We start from the raw sequence: 7,166 nt of genomic DNA, 5'->3' as shown, positions 1-7,166 counted from the left end.
AGGTGCTTAGTCCATTATCATCATAACACAGGGCATGAAAAGTGGCAGGCATGAAGCTGGGTAGGTAGCTGAGACCTAAATCCTGATCCACAAGCAGAAAGACAGCCTGGGCTGGGCATGGATTTTAAAAGATAAAACACTCCAGTGAAACACATCCTTTAACAAGGCTAAGCCTGCTGATCATTCTAATTGTTTTAAATAGTACCATTCCTGATGACAAAGCATTCAAATATACGAGCCTACAGAAGTGGATCTCATTCAAACTGCCACACCCTGTGAATAGAAATATTTACACAAAGTAAAGTCTGGTTGAGACAAATAGAGAAAAAGAGAATTGTTTTCACCAAGCTCAGGTGGAGTTAGAAAAATTTCTCTGTATATATACTTTGAGGGACTTTAAGGTCGTTTCTCATCCCCCAAGAGCTGTTAGGACTTATCTCTAGCTGTAAAGAAGTTGCTCTCATAACACCACAGAGAAGAGTATTTGGGGTGCAATGGGCACTAGCACAGCGGAGCTAACTATTGGCTGTGGCTTCCATTGGCTTCTCACATGGAGAAAGTTCAGAATCTTTACCCAGATCCTAAACCTGGATCCTGGCAACATATACCAGTTCAAGTCACTCAGATCATAACACAGTCATATAGGAATTGCAGTCAGTTACCTGTGATCTATCCTCCTGTATGAACACACCAGACATAGTTGATACTTACAAAACATGTATTTTGATATATAATTATCATCCTTCTGTTTTGTTACCAATTGCATGTGCTAAACTCTCACATATCAAGTTGATATAATGTGTCACAAGTACTATGTGTGAATAGTGAAAAATCATAGCATATATAAGGTTCTATTATATCCTGGCTTCACTCGTATATTATGATTTTTTAATATGTTTGACCTAGAAGATAATGGTCTACTAAATTTCTCCACACTGTAAAACAATCACGTTACATCCCTGTGAGATCAGATTGACTAATTTTATTTTTGGCTTCTTTTTTAAAAGGATATGTTCTTATCACTTTGAAGAGATGCTATTTTTAAAAAATGTATTCTACACATAAAACAGCTGTAGACGGGGTCTATATTCCACATTGAATATATCTCATATATTTCTCTTACCATTCCATCTTCATATGCTTGAGATGATATAGTTTAACAGTATTTTACTTCAAGAAGTAAATCATTTCTCTTGTCAGTATTACAACAATTTCAATAATTGAAATATTCTGCACTGTTATAAATTAACTGATTCTATATAGAAGAAACTCATTCTAAAGACATTCAGTGACTATAACCTAGAGAAAATTAGCTCCCAATATCTAAAAGACTGATGATTTATTGAATCATCTTATTTGGAATCACAGCTGTAATAATTTTCATACTTGAACAGCTGATATTATTCTTTAAAACTATAACACAACTTAAATGGAAGCATAAAATTCTTATCAGAGAAACAGAGGTGTTGACTATTTGTGGAAGGGTTCACAGTAAGAAGACTCTAATGAGAACTGTTCCTCTTACCCACCATTTCCCAACCTAGAGGTTAGAAGTAGGCAAAGTGGATACATACAGTTGAAGGTATCTTGCACTAAAATCCCTAAGGAAAAAAATCTTACAAAGAAAAATATAGGAAAACTGTAACAACACTTGCATTATGAAGAGATGTGAACTTTATTTATTTTAGCATTAAAACTATTTTGTCCTTAGCTCCAGAGATTGACATAGATACTTCCAAACATCTTGCTTACACAAACACAATAAAGTAAGTAGACAGGAATATCTGTGTATAAGCAATAATATGCATGATAGAGTCAAGTAAATTTATGGTATCAGCTTATACTACCATACAACTTTGTGCTTGCTTCTAACAAAGGTCTCTACTGCATATACTACTCCATCACTCACTTTCTAGAAATTTGCATTGAGTGACTTGAGTTCTAACTCATTCACTTTGCCTCAAGAAACAGTAGTATGATTTCTATCAATGGAGCACAGTTTATCTAAGACAGGTCAATAAATTTTGCTCATTTCTGATATGATTTCATAGGTACGAGTATAAACAAGATGAAGCTCAAACACATATGACAGCTTACATTAAAGTGACAAGTGGATTCCTCATTAATTAGTAGAAGATGAATGAATAAATAATTAGATAATATACAGAAAAGCTGTCAAATCTTTGTACCTATAGTACAATTATGTGATATTTTGATTTCTTGTGCAGAAAAAAAGGAATTTAAATACAATGGCATTATGTCTCATAATAAAAGGGCCTAATGTGGGAAAGCACACAGAAATGATGGCTGTGATGTTCATTAACCACCATTCACTATTATATACAAGAGCATTCCAACCCTGTAAGATAGAGGAGAGGGCATAAAAGCTAGAAAAGTGAAACATCAGGACCAGGATGCTCTGGGTGGCTCTGGACTCAGGGGATGCTCTGGTGGAAACATGAGCGCTATGGATGTGTTGAACCCGTTGTTTGTGCCTGTAGAGAATGACAACCATGGATCCCCAGTCCAGGAAATGATCAAAGAAAGCAAAACTTCAGGAAATACAATTAAAGCTATATACAATAAGCCTGTGACTTCATTATAACCTACAGTGGAGCAATATTTTAAATCTCTTTTATGTGTCAGGTTTTTGCTGTCCTCTTTGATATATAGATACACAGGGAAAATCATATTTATTATCATGTACATGATCCAGCAGAGGGAAATGGAGAGTCCAATGTACTTTGTAGCTTTGATTTTCAGATCCTTCCAACATGAGTCTCTTGGACTGATAGTGATGGCCATGATAGACACTCAAGAAACCGATGGTGCCGATGGACATGCTTCTGCCAAGTCTTTGAATGTACAAAAGGAGTTTGCAGCCAAAATCACTGATAAACCATTTCAACCCAAAAGCCTGTATTGTCTCTAGCACACCTTTAGAAACAATGATCAAGGAGTTGGCTGTGAAGAGGTGTGTGAGAATCAAATCCTTGGTCTTTAACTTCTGATCAATGTAGTAATGGATGAGATAGTAGGAAAGAAGAGAGAAATTTCCCAGAACTCCAACTATGCTCTGGAGTAAGAACACTATTCCTATTGCCAAATTCTTCAGGTCCATTCTGTCACTTAGCATCTTTTAATTATATAAATTATTGCAAAAATTACTTGGTTAAACAAAACGATTGAATTGAAATTTCTATAGTTATGATGTGGGTATGCCAGAATCACTTGTGCTTAAGATTGCAAAGCCAGTGTGTGCAACACACCAAGTCATTGCCTCAAATAAAATTTATTTAGGCAATAGTAATAACTTCGTAAGACTGCTGAAGTATTGAAGTATACACACACAGTTACAGAATAAACAGGATAGGAATGTCAGTGCTTTCATTTGATCTAATGTTTGGATCATGATGCCATAGCACAAATATAAAGTAGGAAACAGCAGCTATTTGTAAGCATTGGGATAAGCAATCATTTTACAGAATGGAAACAGTGATCACATTGTAGCCAATATTTTGGAAACTGGAATTCTGTATGTTACTGAATTGCATGTCTATCTATGGCTTTGCCTTCAAAATTCACAATTGATCCATAGAATTTACCATCTAACTTTAGATTCCCCAATACTTTAAGAGTGCTAAGCCTCAGCTGATACTCACATGGTGCTGTCTCTGAAGTAGTGTAAGTGAAATATCAAGGAATTCATAAAACTCATATGCAGTGAAATAGAAATAAAATAGAAAAAATAGGAGTTTTTACATTGTGATCCCAAATGTGAAAAGCACGACACAGGTCAGCAGTGATCCAGTCTCTAACAGGTTAACACAGATAAGAACTCATCTTCCTCAAATCCCACTCACCCAGTAGTGCAACAGAATACTATTATCAGTGACACAGTTTTGGATTGTACAAGGGTAAATGACAATTTCATATTTCTATTTCTTGGTGGTAGAATTTAGTAAGTGTCTCATGCTTTAATGTATGCTGGCCTGGAACTTTCAGCACATATCCAAATGAGCCTATGGATTCCTGGGTTTGTCATACCCCATGAATTTTTGTTTTATTCATCTATATTGAATGTCATTTGTGAATTTGAATGATAGACATTTATGTGTTCTATGTGGTTTTTTTGTTTGTTTTGTTGTTGTTGTTGTTGTTATAAGATCACCTATCACCAAAAAATGGGAATTGTTCAAAGGCTGTTGAGATGTGATTGATATGAAGTTGGAGTCTCTACAGTACAAATATCATGAAACCACAGGCACAGCTCATGACATAATCATGAAAAATCCGTGGATATATGTGATGTAAATGGTAAGTTCATTGTGATGATCACTGGAATGCCATCCAGATCCTTTGTTATACTTAAAGTGTTGAGAACACAAAGGCCCTTGCACCCACAGATATCCAGGGAAACCAGGAATGCTAAGTATGCAGGATTGTCTTCTTAATGGAAAAGATGTAAAATTTGTTCTTCTATCCAGAAAGCTGGGAATTGGAGGGGATTAATTGCCTGTAGGTCTACATTGTCTGTTGAACCAGGCAATACCAATCTCTCAAAACCAAGACCAGAGATACCTAATAGTCTAAATGACCTGTTATCTATATAGCTAGAGACATATTATCTATATTGTCAGAGGCTCACCCAATCCCCCATCACAGAAAACCAAGAGGTGGCTAGTAGCCCAAATGACCTCTTTGCTATCTGTATGACTCACAACAGGCCAGATCCTTCCTTAGGCCCTTGAGCTAACACAGACAGTATTTCTCCTGAACCCATTTCTTGAATGAAATTAGATGTACCCTTAGTTGAGTTTCAGTCTAATTATGCTTCCTTGTGCACCAGGGGTTGTATTATACCAGGACACATTTTTCCAAGTTATATTGTGTTTAAATATACTGATATCAGATTTACCAAAGTTTGATCCAGGTAGATGAAGTCTGATCAGATTTTATTCACACCTTCTTGCGTATCACTGCCTGCATATCCTTCACTTATTGATACTTTGCAAAACTTTATAATGTTTGATAATGAAATCAAATAAGGAAGTATATTCACCAGAGTATAGAATTTTACCAAGGATCTTGAAAAACTCAGTATGTTTGGCAGCTTCTTAAGGTTTACCCACCTGGAGAACTTGTCTGGACACACTGACAGCAGATAGTGCAGACCTGTGAGGACAGAAATGAATGTTCACAGTCCCAGTACTCCAGCATATGAGCAAGTAAGGGCTTGGAATCATCTTGAAATCAATAGTGAAGTGGAAAGAACCCTCTATTTGAGAGTCTGGTAGAAGGACTGCAACCCTTATTCAGTGTAGAAAAGGAAGAAATAATGGGAAAAGAGAGAACTGTCTGGATCCCCATTAAAAATTATGAGACATGTGGACCATCCCTGGTTACAATATCCGGAGTCACTCTTTCAGTTTCCAGTGGCTATCACTTGCTTTTTGAGACACAGAGTTACTTACAAGAACACACGGTGTGGCCACATTTGTCACAACAACTGCAAACATATTCTGTCTGATGAGTACTTACTAAAGATTTCATTGAGTTTGGAGACTTCCTAGAGTTAAATTGAAAACTCCAAACAGAATTGCAAGTACAAATTACTGCATGAAACTGTTCATTTGGCAACTTTTGTGATATTAATAACTGTTTGGGTTAGACAATGCCATAGTCTTCATTGCTGAGATAAGATCTGGGAAAGAGGGAAAGTATTGTGGCAATGAGGACACTTAAGAAATGTGAACATCTATGGATTGCTTGTACGTTCACATAAGTTTCTGCTGCATAAGGCTATGTCAGCCACACTTTCAAGCATATGGTTGATTTTCAGCTTCTTTTTATAACTGGCAATTGTTTACAAAGATTCTTGCATTATATTAAAATGCCATGTTAAAATTAGAGTCCAAACAAACAGAAACTGCCTGTGGTCAAGTTGGATTGATGAGGACAAAACAGACTCAATAATCATTTTGGCATCAAACTTGTATCTGAGGGACACACTCTATTATCAATTAAATGAAATATTGAACTATATTCCTCTGGCTTTCCCTCATTGTTCAGGAAAATAATATTCAGTATAACAGCATGGAATAAAAATTACCAAGAAACAGACAAAGCTCTGATGCTAATGAATTTGCCTTGTGCATGTGAGAACTTTGTTCCATCTGCACAGCTAATAAAAAAATTGTGCATGGCACAAAGCTATCATCAAAGGACTGGAGAGGCAGAGCAGAGAGATCCTTGAAGCTCCCTGTCCAGCCAGCCTAGAACAGTGAGAGAGTTAGAGATATCTCAAAAACACAAACAAATATATAAATAGATATCTGAGGAAAGACAGCTGAGTTTCTCACTGTGACTGCACACAGACAGAATCATAAGATACACACACACACAAACAAAAATGCACATAAGCAGATACACACTTATAAACACATACATAAGATCACACAATCACATACATAAATATTCATACACTTGCACACAAAAATATTCTATCACACATAGACACTGGCTGCCCCAACACAGACCCTCACATAATCTCTTTCTCTGACACAATGTCCCAGATATAATTGAAATTTACCTAAAATCACTCATGTACCTTAGCAGGAACACACATATACAGAGAGGAAATTTAATTATGAATTTCAAGTTAAAGGCTTATGTTTACTATTTCCTTAACCAAGTCAAACAATTGATAACATATCAAGATTTTGGCAAGAAACTAATCTAAAATACATTCAGAGAGTATCATCTGAGCACTGTGAAATGCCATATGTTGTAATAATTTAAGTTAAAAAGGAAACTTAGTGTTCAGGTGTAGCTCTGTGGTAGCATCCTTGTCTATCCAGAGAGAAGTTCAGGACTGTCTTAACATCCTGCATTGAGAACTGGGAAACTCATCCTGATGTCTCAGTGAAATGAGAATGTTACTAAGCCAGGAGAAATAGGAGAAGATAAATTTGTCCCAGATAAGGGATGTGCATGACTCATAATTACAACATCACTTTTCATACAACACTCTGTTCCCAAGTTCAAGAGGGAAAGCAGCCTCATTGGCCAAGACCCCTGACTCTGAGAAACATGGCTCCTGCCCCAGACCTAGATGTAGTGCTGCCTAGAAACAAGTTTACACCACAGCAGGTCCACATTCTGCA

General features: G+C 36.4%; 1 pseudogene; it reads right to left on the bottom strand.

Moving 5' to 3' along the window:
- Positions 1–258: 258 nt before the first annotated feature.
- On the bottom strand, positions 259–3,121 carry LOC119087001 (annotated as a pseudogene).
- Between the last annotated feature and the right edge of the window lie 4,045 nt (positions 3,122–7,166).

This window comes from Peromyscus leucopus, chromosome 1 (genome assembly GCF_004664715.2).
Source record: "Peromyscus leucopus breed LL Stock chromosome 1, UCI_PerLeu_2.1, whole genome shotgun sequence".
In the NCBI taxonomy this organism is placed as follows: domain Eukaryota; kingdom Metazoa; phylum Chordata; class Mammalia; order Rodentia; family Cricetidae; genus Peromyscus; species Peromyscus leucopus.
Note: the sequence above shows the minus strand (reverse complement) of the source record. Positions and strands in the feature narration are given on the sequence as shown.